The sequence below is a fragment of the Ictalurus punctatus genome, chromosome 19 (genome assembly GCF_001660625.3).
Source record: "Ictalurus punctatus breed USDA103 chromosome 19, Coco_2.0, whole genome shotgun sequence".
Lineage (NCBI taxonomy): Eukaryota > Metazoa > Chordata > Actinopteri > Siluriformes > Ictaluridae > Ictalurus > Ictalurus punctatus.
In genome coordinates, this window is record NC_030434.2 from 2,180,447 (window position 1) to 2,197,130 (window position 16,684).

The 16,684-nt window shown below is 47.3% G+C and overlaps 2 non-coding genes and 2 pseudogenes across 2 annotated transcripts; all 4 read right to left on the minus strand.

Moving 5' to 3' along the window:
* Positions 1 to 2,152: 2,152 nt before the first annotated feature.
* Positions 2,153 to 2,279, minus strand: LOC128635478 (uncharacterized; annotated as a pseudogene).
* A 5,631-nt stretch (positions 2,280 to 7,910) lies between these two features.
* LOC128635482 (U5 spliceosomal RNA) lies at positions 7,911 to 8,025 on the minus strand. Its single transcript, XR_008398455.1, has one exon. It is a non-coding gene; the product is annotated as a U5 spliceosomal RNA (small nuclear RNA).
* A 5,461-nt stretch (positions 8,026 to 13,486) lies between these two features.
* LOC128635486 (U5 spliceosomal RNA) lies at positions 13,487 to 13,601 on the minus strand. Its single transcript, XR_008398459.1, has one exon. It is a non-coding gene; the product is annotated as a U5 spliceosomal RNA (small nuclear RNA).
* A 457-nt stretch (positions 13,602 to 14,058) lies between these two features.
* Positions 14,059 to 14,234, minus strand: LOC128635464 (uncharacterized; annotated as a pseudogene).
* Between the last annotated feature and the right edge of the window lie 2,450 nt (positions 14,235 to 16,684).

A 16,684-nucleotide genomic window follows, 5' to 3' on the forward strand; every position in this document is an offset into this window, starting at 1 on the left:
ATATCCAGTGTGTAGATCTCTTAGGTCTTGTGCTGCCTAACCAGAAGACATTTCAGTCTGTCTTCCTCTATGTTGCTGTCTTGCGTGGTTCTGTTTCCCCAGACTGTCAAGGTTGGGGTTCTTGACATAGTTTAATTATAAGACAGTTTTAATCATTTTCACATAACATCACATAACATAATACGTCAGCTTGTAATTTACAATAAGCTGGAAATAACGGTAGGACTGAGGCTACATATATCTGAGATCTAAATCTTCTATAACAGCACACTCTTGCAATAAAAACACATCTGACTTAAAAGATTTTAAAAGGGATAATACACTCTGTGCTCTCAGGGTGGACCTCACACTTCTTACATTGATAGTTGAGATTGTGAGGGTCATGAGCAGTATGGTTAAAAAGGTATAGAAGACCGTTAAATAAACATGCAGAGACAAAGTTAAAATCATATTAAAGGCATATTATTTCTTGTGACACTTGCTCTTCCTTTATCCCAGTTGCTCAGCCCTCAGTTCCTCAGTTTTTTCTCCTCTGTTGGTAATCGCAACGTGTTACCAACACGCAGGTCTTTTCTGCACCTGAGCATTTGGGAGTGGACTGTTTGGCCCACTCTCCCCAGATACTAAACTTGCCTCTGAAACTGTCGGCATGGAGGAAGCCGTCCTTTAATCCCCTTCCTCCGTTTCCTGTCCTTTCTTTTCCGGGGAGGGGGGGCTTCCTCCCTCTGGCTGTCTGACTCCGCCCCTAAGGCCGCCCCACTTACTCGTTTCTGCTCAAGCCCTGAGGCTGACGGGAGAGTTGACTTTCCCACCAAAACCACAGGGCCCGCCTCCTTCTCCATTGTTTGCTCCGTTTGTGGGGTGGCCATCTTGTTACCCTTGTTTGTTGGCAAAGCTTTTAGGGCAGTCTCTGTAGAGGTGGTTTGTCTCCCCACACAGATTGCACCATCTGCCAATGGTGCACTCATCAAAAACGTGACCAATTTCTCTACACTTCCCACATATTAATTCCTGGCATGCCTCGGCTAGATGTCCCATTCTCCCACATTTGCGGCAGAGTTTGAGCATTCCTTGATGGTGAATGTAGCCTCTGTTCTCTCCCAACACAATCATGGAAGGCAGATGTCTCAGGCTCTGGTAGCCCCCAGCATCTTCTCATTGTTTAATGGGAATCCACCACGAGCAATTCCAGTTACCGTCCTCATCCAACACTTTGACTGGTTGTCCGCGAACAGTGCAAAATCTACCCAGCCATACGCAAATGTCATCCCCAGTCACCGTTTCATTAAACATCCTAACAATCACCATTTTAAGTGAATTATCAAAGTTTCTCCACGGTGAACATGGAGATATGGGCCTTACAACCATCAAACCGTTGCCAGAAATCATTAAGCAGAGATGCAATCCGAAAGCTAACGTCGAAACCTTTATTCAGGGGCAGAGTCACCAGACAGTTCAGTTCGTCAGGTTTAAAACTAAGAGATTTTTGGATTAGCTTCCTGGAGAAATCGAGGCGTGACATCCCCAGGAGCTTTCCATCCACCTCTTTTAAATAAAAAGCGCACGCTGTGGTGCATCCTCATGACGGCACGAGCAGCTAACATTTTGGAGGCACCACTAGCCTATGAATAAATAAATAAATAAATAAATAAATAAACAAACTGTAATAAGTAAAACAAACACAAACCTAAACGAAATAAATATTTGAAAATGAAAAAAAGGAGAAAAGTTAAATAAATTAATGAATTCGTACTTACCTATTCGCAGATTCACTGGCTCGATGTTCCCTTCGCCTAGAGAAGCTGAAAAAAAACAGGGTCCGCACAAATTTTCTCTTTGGATAGTTGTGTCCAAAACCATGAAAAGGTTGAGGGCAATGACCACCAAAAGAGTCGATCGCTGTCTCTTCCAATTGAACTTAGCCAAAAGGCCGAGAAGCGATAACCCGTTATGGCCTCTGGCCTAACGAGCACCAGCTGGCAGAGCCTCCACTCCTGGACGACATGCCTGACCACGCGCTTGAAGACCTTGCGCAGAGAGGATTGAGCAACTAGGCACCACGCCCAACCGACCTTGCATCCCAAAGCCAAACTTCTTCCCTCTCTCATGTTAAACTGTAAAACAAATACAGCTTTGCCTCAGCAAAGCTCACAAAAGTTGAACTCATCAACGTTCCTCTCCACGGAAATCTTTAGTAAAATCCGTTTAATATAAAGTCCTCGAATGGAGGACGTATCAGGTATTACACTGATAAGAACAGATTTTTCTTTCGAAAAAATTCACTTTTTTCTTTTTTCATATTCACAGTGTACACATTTTTTCCCTTCTCAGTTTAGACATTTTTTGATTAATAAATAAATAAACTTAGATAAAACATAAATTTTTCATTTTAAAACTGTTTAAAGAAAAAAATTGTGTATTTAAAAAAAAAAAAAAAAAAAAAAAAAAAACCAATAAAAGTGTCCATAAAATCATTTCGGTTTTAAATATAGTTAAATAGTTCAATTGATTAATACAAAAGCAAATACATTTCTGTATATAAAACAGACGAATTAAAAACCACTAAAGTGTCCTCTCTTTTTCAGGATCGGGTGTGAGTCCTTACCAAAGGAGCCCATCACACTGCTCTCCAGCCACGGCCAAGGCCCATCACTTCCAGTGCCCAGCGGAGATCCTCTACCCTCTGGTTCGCTGCTCCCGTAGCCTTTGCAGGTGAGGGCGCATCTACGAACGGCCAGGGTCGGTGGCGGCCGGGGCCCTTCTCTTGCAACCCCAGCCCCCCCCCTCCGAATGTTGCCGAGCGGTACCCCTGCAGCGTGGACTTCGCCATCTGCTCGCTCGCGTGGAGGGGCACCGTCATGCATTTCCCCACCAGCAGGTTTCTGGTGGTCCAGATGGCATCCTTCACGGCATTGAGGGTGAGCCAGAGCGTGGTGAAACTCTGCGCCGTTAGGCCCTTCGAGCCTGGGCCCACCCCGAGGATGGCGAGCTTGTAGTCTATCTGGACCCCACCTGCTGACAGGCACGGGAAATACAGGGGGCCGGTCGTGGTCCACTGGTCCCGCGCAGCGCCGCACTCCCATAAGGTGTCGCACAGTCTCCGGCGTGTTGCATCCGGGTCGTGGGCCGATGGGGTTGGAGCCCATGCCCCGGGAGTGCATGACCCCCCTGACCGGGAGAATCTCATGGGCCACCATCCATGACAAGTCCTTGTGCCTGTTCTGAAGAGCAGGGTGGGCGGCGTTCCTCCAAACTTGTTTGGCCTCACTTAGAGTGAGGCCTGGGACTGGACTCACAGGTTCCCGATCCTGAACAAGAGACATAAGAGACTTGTGGTTAGTTAAAATGGAGACATTCTCTCGTTCTAAAAGATTTTTCTTTAAAAATTTCTTAATAAAATCGTGTTCTTTGCTGAGGCTAAAAGACACCAGTGTTTTAAGGTCTACTGGTAAAATCTTTAGGCTTCGTAGGTACGACCCCATCCAGAAACGGGTCATGGCCGCTGTCTTGCTCTCTCTGGACGGGGCCACGGCGTACGCGATGTGGAGGGCGGTGAAACGGCTGCCTAAAAACAGGTGGGGGTCCGGGAGGCCTTTCCCGCCGTTTTCCGGTCTCTTCTTCACGACCTCCCTCTTCACTCTCTCCCACTTGGACCCCCAGACGAAGTAAAACACCGCCCTCTCCAGATCTAAGAGAAAGTTTCTTGGGGGACTAAAAACAGAACACACAAGTAACATCAAAGGTAAAATGACTGCTTTAAAAATTAAAACTTTACCTTTGATGGTCAGCTGTCTCAGTCCCCAAAAGCCCAGTTTTTGCCTAACTTTCCCTAACACGTCGGCCCAGTTTCCACGTCCTCCACCCTCTTTGTCAAATTTTACTCCTAAAATCCGTAAGTTGGTTTTAAAAACCAATTCCAGTCCGCCTGTGTCCACGCTACCCCACGGCCCGAAGAGCTGGGCCTCGGACTTGCTCCTGTTGAGCTTGGCGCCCGAGGCCCGACCGTACCAGTCAGTCAGGTCCATTGCTCTTCGCATGGATAAAACGTCTGTGGCTAAAAGGGTTACGTCGTCCATATATAAAACGCACGTCGCGGTCAGTCCACCCGTCCCAGGCACTTCAAGTCCTTTGATCCATTTATCCCTTCTCAAGATCTGTGCCAGTGTCTCGATGCAAGCCACATACAGGAGGGGAGATAAAGGACACCCCTGACGGACGCCACTGCGGATATTCACCGCCTTGGACACGTGCCCGTTAACCAACATTCTACTGATTATGCCCTTATACAGTAATCCCACCCAGGCTATGAACCTATCAGGGAACCCCATTTTGTCCAATACCTGAATCAGGAACTGGTGCGAGACTCGGTCGAATGCTTTTTCAAAGTCTAGGTTCAGGACCGCTAGCCGGATGTTTCTGTCTCTCGCGTAACAGATGACGTCTCTGATCAGTACCAGGCTGTCGGTGATCTTCCTCCCTGGTACAGCACACGCTTGATCCGGGTGGATCACGTCCTCTAAGACGGTCGACATACGTACTGATAAAATCTTGCTAAAAAGTTTACAATCAAAGTTTAAAAGCGTGATGGGTCTCCAGTTCCTGAGGTCTGTCTTGTCACCTTTTTTGTATAGTAGTGACACTATCCCTGTTCTAAAGCTGTCTGGAAGTCTGTCCAAGGTCTCAAATTCTTTAAAAACAGTGAGTAAGTCGTGTGCTAAAACGTCCAAAAAAGTCAGATAAAATTCTAGGGGGAGTCCATCCATTCCTGGGGACTTCCCCCTTTTAAAACCTTTTAAAGAATTTTGTATTTCTAAAACCGTAAAATCCTGGGATAAAAGCACTGCTTCACTGTTGACCTTGTTGTCTAAAAAGGCTAAAACTTCCTCCAAGGTATCTTTATGTATATATTTTTCACTGTACAGATTGCCATAAAAATTTTCCACCCCACCTAAAATCTCATCTGTTGTTTTTAGTTCCCTCCCTCCATTTTTTATTGTGGAAATTACATTACCCCTTGAAACAATCTTTTTAAAAAAATACCTTGTACATTTTTTCTCCTTCTTCAACCTCTCTCTCTCTGCTTCTTAAAATGACCCCCTTATTTTGTATATCTGATAAAACACGCATTTCGTCTTTTACTTCTTTGATCTCATCTGTAAAATCAATCCCACAGTTACAAAGGTTAAAATATCTCTGCAGTCTTTTTTGCAGTCCCATCATGCATCTTTTTCCCCTGTTTTTCTTTTCTTTCCCTACCCTCTTAAAAAATTTCCCTGTCCGTTCTTTTACCATCTCCCACCACTGTGCTCGTGACTCATAAAAGTCCTGGAGGGTCTGCCATTGGCTGAACTGCTCCCTATACTCTCTGACTACTTCTTTATCTTCTAACACCGAGCAGTTCAGCCTCCAGAGCCCTCCTCCTACCGTCACACCAGTGGACAGTGAAAGGGTGCAGGACAGCATCATGTGATCTGAAAAGAAGAGAGGGGTCAGTGTAGCATCGGTCGGCGGGCAGTCCTTGTAAAAACATAGTCGATCCGAGAGGCTCTGGTGCCATCACCACTGAACCAGGTGAAGCCCTCCTCTTTGATGCAAAGCTTTGAAACAGTCGACTAGCTTAAAATCTTTTATTAATCCCTGGAGTAACACCGATGTTTTATCTACCGTGCACTCCCCGGCTACCCTTTTCCTATCTTTAACTGTTAGAATACAATTAAAATCCCCTGCTACAATTAAAGGAACCCTCCCTAGCATGTGGGACTGCAGGTCTTCTAAAAGTTCATACCGTTCATTTTTTTCCGTAAAACCATACACATTAAGAATAGTAAAATCCCTATCTAAAAAGGTCAGATTGACTAAAATTGCCCGGCCATCCCTCACCACTGTGCTGCCCTTCACCACAATATTGGGATTTTTTATTAAGATTGCGACCCCATCGCATTTATTAAAATTGGAACCACTCCACACGGAGGGTCCCGGGGTCCACAGGTCTTCCCATTTCCTGTAACTAGATAAAAAGGGCAAAGCACATTCTTGCAATAAAAACACATCTGACTTAAAAGATTTTAAAAGGGACAATACACTCTGTGCTCTCAGGGTGGACCTCACACTTCTCACATTGATGGTTGAGATAGTGAGGGGCATGAGCAGTATGGTTAAGAAGGTATAAAACAGTATTAAAAACATGCAGAGACGAGGTTAAAAACAAATTAAAGGCATATTGTCTCTTGTGACACTTGCTCTTCCTTTATCCCAGTGGGACTGGGTTCAGGAGGGCGAGTGTCTGCTGCCTTACGGGCCGCAGAGGCTTCCTCTCGCGGCTCCTTTGGCGACGATGGAGGAGATCCCGCAGGTCTTTTCTGCACCTGAGCATTTGGGAGGGGACTGTCTGGCCCGCTCTCCCCAGATACCACACTTAACTCTGAAACTGTCTCCATTGAGGAAGCCGTCCCTTCCTCCCCTTCCTCCATTTCCTGTCCTTTATTTTCCGGGGAGGGGGGGGCTTCCTCCCTCTGGTTGTCTGACTCCGCCCCTGAGGCCGCCCCACTTACCCGTATCTGCTCAGGCCCTGAGGCTAACGGGAGAGCTGGCTCTCCCGCCAAAACCACAGGGCCCGCCTCCTTCTCTGTTGTTTGCTCTGTTTGTTCGGTTTGTGGGGTGGCCATCTTGTTACTTTTCAACTTGTTGGCAAAGCTCTTAGGGCAATCTCTGTAGAGGTGGTTTGTCTCCCCACACAGATTGCACCGTCTGCCAATGGTGCACTCATCAAAAACGTGACCAATTTCTCTACATTTTCCGCATATTATTTCCTGGCACGCGTCGGCGAGATGTCCCATTCTCCCACACTTACAGCAGAGTTTGGGCATCCCTTGGTAATGTATGTAGCCTCTGTTCTCTCCCAACACAATCATGGAAGGCAGGTGTCTCAGGCCCTGGTAGCCCCCAGCGTCTTCCCATTGTTTAATGGGAATTCGCCAGGAACAATTCCAGATGCCGTCCTCATCCAACACTTTGACTGGTTGCCCGCGAACAGTGCAAAATCTACCCAGCCATACGCAAATGTCATCCCCAGTCACCGTTTCATTAAACATCCTAACAATCACCGTTTTAAGTGAATTGTCAGAGAGTTTCTCCACGGTGAACATGGAGAAATGGGCCTTACAACCATCAAACCGTTGCCAGAAATCATTAAGCAGAGATGCAGTCCGGAAACTTACGTCAAAACCTTTGTTCAGGGGCAGAGTCACGAGACAGTTCAGTTCTTCGGGTTTAAAGCTAAGTGATTTTTGAATTAGCTTCCTGGAGAAGTCAAGGCGTGACATCCCCAGGAGCTTCCCATCTACTTCTTTAAATAAAAAGCGCACGCTGTGGTGCCTCCTCATGCCGGCACGAGCAGCCGACATTTTGGAGGCACCACTAGCCTATAAATAAATAAATAAACTATAATAAATAAGTAAAACAAATACAGAACTAAACAAAATAAATATTTTGAAAACGAAAAAAGGGAAATAAATAAATAAATTTATGAATTTGTACTTACCTACACGCAGATTCACGGGCACGATGTTCCATTTGCCAACAGAAGCTGAAAGTCACAGGGTCCGCACAAATTTTCTCTCTGAACGGTTTTGCCCAAAACCACGAAAAGGTTGAGAGCAATGGCCGCCAAAGAGTCGATCGCTGTCTCCTCCAATTGATCTTAGCCAAAAGGCCGAGAAGCGATAACCCGTTATGGCCTCTGGCCTAACGAGCACCAGCTGGCAGAGCCTCCACTCCTGGACGACATGCCTGACCACGCGCTTGAAGACCTTGCGCAGAGAGGATTGAGCAACTAGGCACCACGCCCAACCGACCTTGCATCCCAAAGCCAAACTTCTTCCCTCTCTTACGTTAAACTGTGAAACAAATACAGCTTTGCCTCAGCAAAGCTCACAAAAATAAGTTGAACTCATCAACGTTCCTCTCCACGGAAATCTTTAGTAAAAGGCGAAAGATTTATGCGTGAATGAAGAGAAACCCGAGCTATACAGGAAGTCAGTCCAGGCCTCCGAAACTCCATCGGAGGCCTACAAATCCGGTCTAGGGTAGGTTGGCTTGCGCCGGCCCCTTACACCTGCACAGCCTTGATAGCTACAGATGTAGGATTGGTCTAGAGCTGGATGTGGGCTGTGGTTTGTATTAAAACCTAACAGGTCCCCTCCCTTTTCCAATTAAGTACATCTGAAACCTTTATGACTGACACCTGCAGCATGGACTTCGCCATCTGCTCGCTCGCGTGGAGGGGCACCGTCACGCGTTTCCCCACCAGCAGGTTTCTGGTGGTCCAGATGGCATCCTTCACGGCGTTGAGGGTGAGCCAGAGCGTGGTGAACCTCTGCGCCGTTAGGCCCTTCGAGCCTGGGCCCACCCCGAGGATGGCGAGCTTGTAGTCCATCTGGACCCCACCTGCCGCCAGGCACGGGAAATACAGGGGGCCGGTCGTGGTCCACTGGTCCCGCGCGGCGCCGCACTCCCATAAGAGGTGTCGCACGGTCTCTGGCGCGTTGCATCCGGGTCGTGGGCAGATGGGGTTGGAGCCCATGCCCCGGGAGTGCATGACCGCCCTGACCGGGAGAATCTCATGGGCCACCATCCATGACAGGTCCTTGTGCCTGTTCTGAAGAGCAGGGTGGGCGGCGTTCCTCCAAACTTGTTTGGCCTCACTTAGAGCGAGGCCGGGGACTGGACTCACAGGTTCCCGATCCTGAACGAGAGAGAGAAGAGACCTGTGGTTAGTTAAAACGGAGACGACCTCTCCTTCGAAAACATTTTTCTTTAAAAACTTCTTGATAAAATCATGTTCTTTTGTCAGATTAAAAGACACAGGCATTTTGAGGTCTACAGGTAAAATCTTTATGCTTCGTAGGTACGACCCCATCCAGAAACGGGTCATGGCCGCTGTCTTGCTCTCTCTGGACGGGGCCACGGCGTACGCGATGTGGAGGGCGGTGAAACGGCTGCCTAAAAACAGGTGGGGGTCCGGGAGGCCTTTCCCGCCGTTTTCCGGTCTCTTCTTCACGACCTCCCTCTTCACTCTCTCCCACTTGGACCCCCAGATGAAGTAAAACACCGCCCTCTCCAGCTCTAAAAGAAAGTGTCGTGGGGGACTAAAAACAGAACACACCAGTAACATCAAAGGTAAAATTACTGCTTTAAAAATTAAAACTTTACCTTCCAACGTCATCTGTCTTAGTCCCCAAAAGCCCAGTTTCTGCCTGACTTTCCCTAACAAGTCGGCCCAGTTTCCCCGTCCTCCACCCTCTTTGTCAAATTTGACTCCTAAAATCCGTAAGTCGTTTTTAAAAACCAATTCCAGTCCGCCTGTGTCCACGTCACCCCACGGCCCGAAGAGCTGGGCCTCGGACTTGCTCCTGTTCAGCTTGGCGCCCGAGGCCCGACCGTACCAGTCAGTCAGGTCCATTGCTCTTCGCATGGATAAAACGTCTGTGGCTAAAAGGGTTACGTCGTCCATATATAAAACGCACGTCGCGGTCAGTCCACCCGTCCCAGGCACTTCAAGTCCTTTGATCCATTTATCCCTTCTCAAGATCTGTGCCAGTGGCTCGATGCAAGCCACATACAGGAGGGGAGATAAAGGATACCCCTGACGGACGCCACTGCGGATATTCACCGCTTTGGACACGTGCCCGTTAACCACCATTCTACTGACTATGCCCTTATATAGTAATCCCACCCAGGCTATGAACCTATCAGGGAACCCCATTTTGTCCAATACCTGTAGCAGGAACTGGTGCGAGACTCGGTCGAATGCTTTTTCGAAGTCTAGGTTCAGGACTGCTAGCCGGATGTTTCTGTCTCTCGCGTAACAGATGACGTCTCTGATCAGTACCAGGCTGTCGGTGATCTTCCTCCCTGGCACAGCGCATGCTTGATCTGGGTGGATCACGTCCTCTAAAACGGTTGACATACGTGCTGATAAAATCTTGCTAAAAAGTTTACAATCAAAGTTTAAAAGCGTGATCGGTCTCCAGTTCCTTAGGTCCGTCTTGTCGCCTTTCTTGTGAAGAAGCGACACTATCCCTGTTCTAAAGCTGTCTGGGAGTCTGTCCAAGGTCTCAAATTCGTTAAAAACAGTGAATAAGTCATGTGCTAAAATGTCCCAGAATGTCAGATAAAATTCCAGGGGGAGTCCATCCATTCCTGGGGACTTCCCCTTTTTAAAACCTTTTAAAGAATTTTGCATTTCTAAAAGCGTGAAATCCTGGGATAAAAGCACTGTTTCACTGTTTACCTTGTTGTCTAAAAAGGCTAAAACTTCCTCCAGGGTATCTTTGTGTACAGATTTTTCCTTATACAGGTCGGTATAAAATTCTTCCACCCCACCTAAAATCTCCTCTGTTGACTTTAACTCCCTCCCTCCATCTTTTATTGCGGTGATTATACCTCCCCTTGAAACAATCTTTTTAAAAAAATATCTTGTACACTTTTCCCCTTCTTCAATCTCCCTCTCTCTGCTTCTTAAAATGACCCCCCTGCTTTGTATATCCGATAAAACACGCATTTCTTCTTTTACTGCTTTGATCTCGTCTGTAAAATCCATACCACAGTTAAAAAGGTTAAAATATCTCTGCAGTCGTTTTTGCAGTCCCATCATGCATCTTTTTTCCCTGTTTTTCTTTTCTTTCCCTACCTTCTTAAAAAATCTTTTTGTCCGTTCCTTTATCATCTCCCACCACTGTGCTCGTGACTCATAAAAGTCCTGGAGGGTCTGCCATTGGCTGAACTGCTCCCTATACTCTCTGACTACTTCTTTATCTTCTAACACCGAGCAGTTCAGCCTCCAGAGCCCTCCTCCTACCGTCACACCAGTGGACAGTGAAAGGGTGCAGGACAGCATCATGTGGTCAGAAAAGAAGAGAGGGGTCAGTGTAGCATCGGTCGGCGGGCAGTCCCGTGTAAAAACATAGTCGATCCGAGAGGCTCTGGTGCCATCACCACTGAACCAGGTGAAGCCCTCCTCTCTTTGATGCAATGCTTTAAAACAGTCGACTAGTTTAAAATCTTTGACTAATCCCTGGAGTAAAACCGATGTTTTATCGACTGCGCACTCCCCTGTTACCCTTTTCCTATCTTTAGCTGTTAAAATACAATTAAAATCCCCTGCTACGATTAAAGGAGCCCTCCCTAGCATGTGGGACTGCAGGTCTTCTAAAAGTTCATACCGTTCATTTTTTTCCGTAAAACCATACACATGGTTTTAGTAAAATCCCTATCTAAAAAGGTCAGATTGGCTAAAATTGCCCGGCCATCCCTCACCACTGTACTGCCCTTCACCAAAATATTGGGATTTTTTATTAAAATAGCGACACCATCACATTTATTAAAATTGGAACCACTCCACACGGAGGGTCCCAGGGTCCACATGTTTTCCCATTTCCTATAATTACATAAAAAGGGCAAAGCACACTCTTGTAATAAAATCACATCTGACTTAAAAGTTTTTAAACGGGATAATACACTCTGTGCTCTCAGGGTGGACCTCACACTTCTCACATTGATGGTAGAGATTGTGAGGGCCATGAGCAGTATGGTAAAAAGGTATAAAACAGTGTTAAAAACATGCAGAGACAACGTTAAAACAAATTAAAGGCATATGATTTCTTGTGACACTTGCTCTTCCTTTATCCCAGTGGGACTGGGTCCAGGAGGGCAAGTGTCTGCTGCCTCACGGGCCGCGGAGGCCACCTCTCGCGGCTCCTTTGGCGACGATGTTCTCAGCTGGAGGTGCAAGAAAGAAACCTCATTTGGGGGGCTCTGAGGGCCATAAGCGGTTCAGGTCTTCCGAGGAAGAACTGTCCCGCCTATGCTCTGCCCTCAGTTTCTTCTCCTGTGTTACCAACAGAGGAGATCCCGCAGGTCTTTTCTGCACCTGAGCATTCGGGAGAGGACTGTCTGGCCCACTCTCCCCAGATACCACACTTAACTCTGAAACTGTCTCCATGGAGGAAGCTGTCCCTTCCTCCCCTTCCGCCATTTCCTGTACTTTATTTTTCGGGGAGGGGGGGGCTTCCTCCCTCTGGTTTGCTGACTCCGCCCCTAAGGCCGCCCCACTTACCCGTATCTGCTCAGGCCCTGAGGCTGACGGGAGAGCTGGCTCTCCCGCCAAAACCACAGGGCCCGCCTCCTTCTCCGTTGTTTGCTCGGTTTGTTGCGTTTGTGGGGCGGCCATCTTGTTGCTTTTCAATTTGTTGGCAAAGCTCTTTGGGCAATCTCTGTAGAGGTGGTTTGTCTCTCCACACAGATTGCACCGTCTGCCAATGGTGCACTCATCAAAAACGTGACCAATTTCTCTACATTTTCCACAAATGATTTCCTGGCACGCGTCGGCGAGATGTCCCATTCTCCCACACTTACGGCAGAGTTTGGGCATCCCTTGGTAATGGATGTAGCCTCTGTTCTCTCCCAACACAATCATGGAAGGCAGGTGTCTCAGGCCCTGGTAGCCCCCAGCGTCTTCCCATTGTTTAATGGGAATCCGCCAGGAACAATTCCAGACGCCGTCCTCATCCAACACTTTGACTGGTTGCCCGCGAACAGTGCAAAATCTACCCAGCCATACACAAATGTCATCTCCAGTCACCGTTTCATTGAACATCCTAACAATCACTGTTTTAAGTGAATTATCAGAAAGTTTCTCCACGGTGAACATGGAGAAATGGGCCTTACAACCGTCAAACCGTTGCCAGAAATCATTTAACAAAGATGCAGTCCGAAAGCTAACATCAAAGCCTTTATTTAGGGGCAGAGTCACGAGACAGTTCAGTTCATCAGGCTTAAAGCTAAGCGATTTTTGGATTAGCTTCCTGGAGAAGTCAAGGCGTGACCTCCCCAGGAGCTTCCCATCCACTTCTTTAAATAAAAAGCGCACGCTGTGGTGCCTCCTCATGCTGGCACGAGCAGCCGACATTTTGGAGGCACCACTAGCCAATAAATAAATAAATAAATAAATAAATAAGCTCTAATAAATAAGTAAAACAAACACAAAACTAAACGAAATAAATATTTTCAAAACGAAAAAAAAGGAAGAAGAAATAAATAAATAAATTTGTACTTACCTCCACGCAGATTCCCGGGCACGATGTTCCATTCGCCAACAGAAGCTGAAAAGTCGCAGGGTCCGCACAAATTTCCTCTCTGAACGGTTTTGCCCAAAACCACAAAAAGGTTGAGCGCAATGGCCGCCAAAGAGTCGATCGCAGTCTCGTCCACTTGATCTTAGCCAAAAGGCCGAGAAGCGATAACCCGTTATGGCCTCTGGCCTAACGAGCACCAGCTGGCAGAGCCTCCACTCCTGGACGACATGCCTGACCACGCGCTTGAAGACCTTGCGCAGAGAGGATTGAGCAACTAGGCACCACGCCCAACCGACCTTGCATCCCAAAGCCAAACTTCTTCCCTCTCTTACGTTAAACTGTGAAACAAATACAGCTTTGCCTCAGCAAAGCTCACAAAAATAAGTTGAACTCGTCAACGTTCCTCTCCACGGAAATCTTTAGTAAAAGGCGAAAGATTTATGCGTGAATGAAGAGAAACCCGAGCTATACAGGAAGTCAGTCCAGGCCTCCGAAACTCCATCGGAGGCCTAGAAATCCGGTCTAGGGTAGGTTGGCTTGCGCCGGCCCCTTACACCTGCACAGCCTTGATAGCTACAGATGTAGGATTGGTCTAGAGCTGGATGTGGGCTGTGGTTTGTATTAAAACCTAATAGGTCCCCTCCCTTTTCCAATTAAGTACATCTGAAACCTTTACGACTGACACCTGTTCCATTTTGTACAATTAAATACAAGAAATTATTATTTTATTTTTTTATTTATTTATTTTTTTTTAAGTACCATATGTCACTTTGTTTTTTTTCCTACTTTTTTTTTTCCCCCCAATCGTTTAACATGAATACGTATTCATTCATTCGTTCATTCATTCATTCATTCATTTATTTATTTATTTATTTCCTTCCTCCCTTCCTTCCTTCCTTCCTTCTTCTTTCATTTGACCCCTTTGAAAAGGTGCACCGTTCCTGGAGGTACTGCAATACCAGGTCGATGCGTGGAGCGGACGGAGCAAGCCCCTCTTCCAGCTCCTCGCTCTAAAAATCCGTTTAATATAAAGTCCTCGAATGGAGGACGTATCAGGTATTAAACTGATAAGAACAGATTTTTCTTTCGAAAAAATTTTATTGTCACTTTTTCCTTTTTTCCATATTCACAGTGTACAGTTTTTTCTTTTCTTTTCCTTCTCAGTTTACAAGACAATTTGTTTTAAATAAATAAATAATTAAACTTAGATAAAACAATTTCTTATTTTAAAAACTGTTTAAAGGAAAAAAATATAAATACATAAATTGTGTGTGTAAAAAACCATGAATAAAAGTGTCCATAAAATCGTTTCGTGTTTAAATATAGTTAAATAAAACAATTGATTTAAAAAAAAGCACATACATATCTTTATATAAAACACACAAAATAAAAAACCACTCAAGCCTCCTCTCTTTTCCAAGATCGGGTGTGAGTCCTTACCAAGGGAGCCCATCTCACTGCTCTCCAGCACACGGCCAAGGCCCGTCACTTCCGGTGCCCAGAGGAGATCCTCTACCCTCCGGCTCGCTGCTCCCGTAGCCTTTGCAGGTGAGGGCGCATCTACGAGCGGCCAGGGTCGGTGGCGGCCGGGACCTTTCTCGTGCAACCCCGGCCCCCTCCTCCGAATGTCGCCGCGCGGTACCCCTGCAGCGTGGACTTCGCCATCTGCTCGCTCGCATGGAGGGGCACCGTCACGCGTTTCCCCACCAGCAGGTTTCTGGTGGTCCAGATGGCATCCTTCACGGCGTTGAGGGTGAGCCAGAGCGTGGTGAACCTCTGCGCCGTTAGGCCCTTCGAGCCTGGGCCCACCCCGAGGATGGCGAGCTTGTAGTCCATCTGGACCCCACCTGCCGACAGGCACGGGAAATACAGGGGGCCGGTCGTGGTCCACTGGTCCCGCGCGGCGCCGCACTCCCATAAGAGGTGTCGCACGGTCTCCGGCGCGTTGCATCCGGGTCGTGGGCAGATGGGGTTGGAGCCCATGCCCCGGGAGTGCATGACCGCCCTGACCGGGAGAATCTCATGGGCCACCATCCATGACAGGTCCTTGTGCCTGTTCTGAAGAGCAGGGTGGGCGGCGTTCCTCCAAACTTGTTTGGCCTCACTTAGAGCGAGGCCGGGGACTGGACTCACAGGTTCCCGATCCTGAACGAGAGAGAGAAGAGACCTGTGGTTAGTTAAAACTGAAACATCTTCTCCTTCTAAAACATTTTTCTTTAAAAATTTCTTGATAAAATCATGCTCTTTTGTCAGATTAAAAGACACAGGCGTTTTGAGATCTATTGGTAAAATCTTAAGGCTTCGTAGGTACGACCCCATCCAGAAACGGGTCATGGCCGCTGTCTTGCTCTCTCTGGACGGGGCCACGGCGTATGCGATGTGGAGGGCGGTGAAACGGCTGCCTAAAAACAGGTGGGGGTCCGGGAGGCCTTTCCCGCCTTTTTCCGGTCTCTTCTTCACGACCTCCCTCTTCACTCTCTCCCACTTGGACCCCCAGACGAAGTAAAACACCGCCCTCTCCAGATCTAAGAGAAAATTACGTGGGGGACTAAAAACAGAACACACGAGCAACATTAAAGGTAAAATCACTGCTTTAAAAATTAAAACTTTACCTTCAAAAGTCATCTGTCTTAGTCCCCAAAAGCCCAGTTTTTGCCTGACTTTCCCTAACAAGTCGGCCCAGTTTGCCCGTCCTCCACCCTCTTTGTCAAATTTGACTCCTAAAATCCGTAAGTCGTTTTTAAAAACCAATTCCAGTCCGCCTATGTCCACGTCACCCCACGGCCCGAAGAGCTGGGCCTCGGACTTGCTCCTGTTGAGCTTGGCACCCGAGGCCCGACCGTACCAGTCAGTCAGGTCCATTGCTCTTCGCATGGATAAAAAGTCTGTGGCTAAAAGGGTTACGTCGTCCATATATAAAACGCATGTTGCGGTCAGTCCACCCGTCCCAGGCACTTCGAGTCCTTTGACCCATTTATCCCTTCTCAAGATCTGTGCCAGTGGCTCTATGCAAGCCACATACAGGAGGGGAGATAAAGGACACCCCTGACGGACGCCACTGCGGATATTCACCGCCTTGGACACGTGCCCGTTAACCAACATTCTACTTACTATGCCCTTGTACAGTAATCCCACCCAGGCTATGAACCTATCAGGGAACCCCATTTTGTCCAGTACCTGAAACAGGAACTGATGCGAGACTCGGTCAAATGCTTTTTCAAAATCTAGGTTCAGGACCGCTAGACGGATGTTTCTGTCTCTCGCGTAACAGATGACGTCTCTGATCAGTACCAGGCTGTCGGTGATCTTCCTCCCTGGCACAGCACACGCTTGATCCGGGTGGATCACGTCCTCTAAGACGGTCGACATACGTGCTGATAAAATCTTGCTAAAAAGTTTACAATCAAAGTTTAAAAGCGTGATCGGTCTCCAGTTCCTTAGGTCCGTCTTGTCGCCTTTCTTGTGAAGAAGCGACACTATCCCTGTTCTAAAGCTGTCTGGGAGTCTGTCCAAGGTCTCAAATTCGTTAAAAACAGTGAATAAGTCATGTG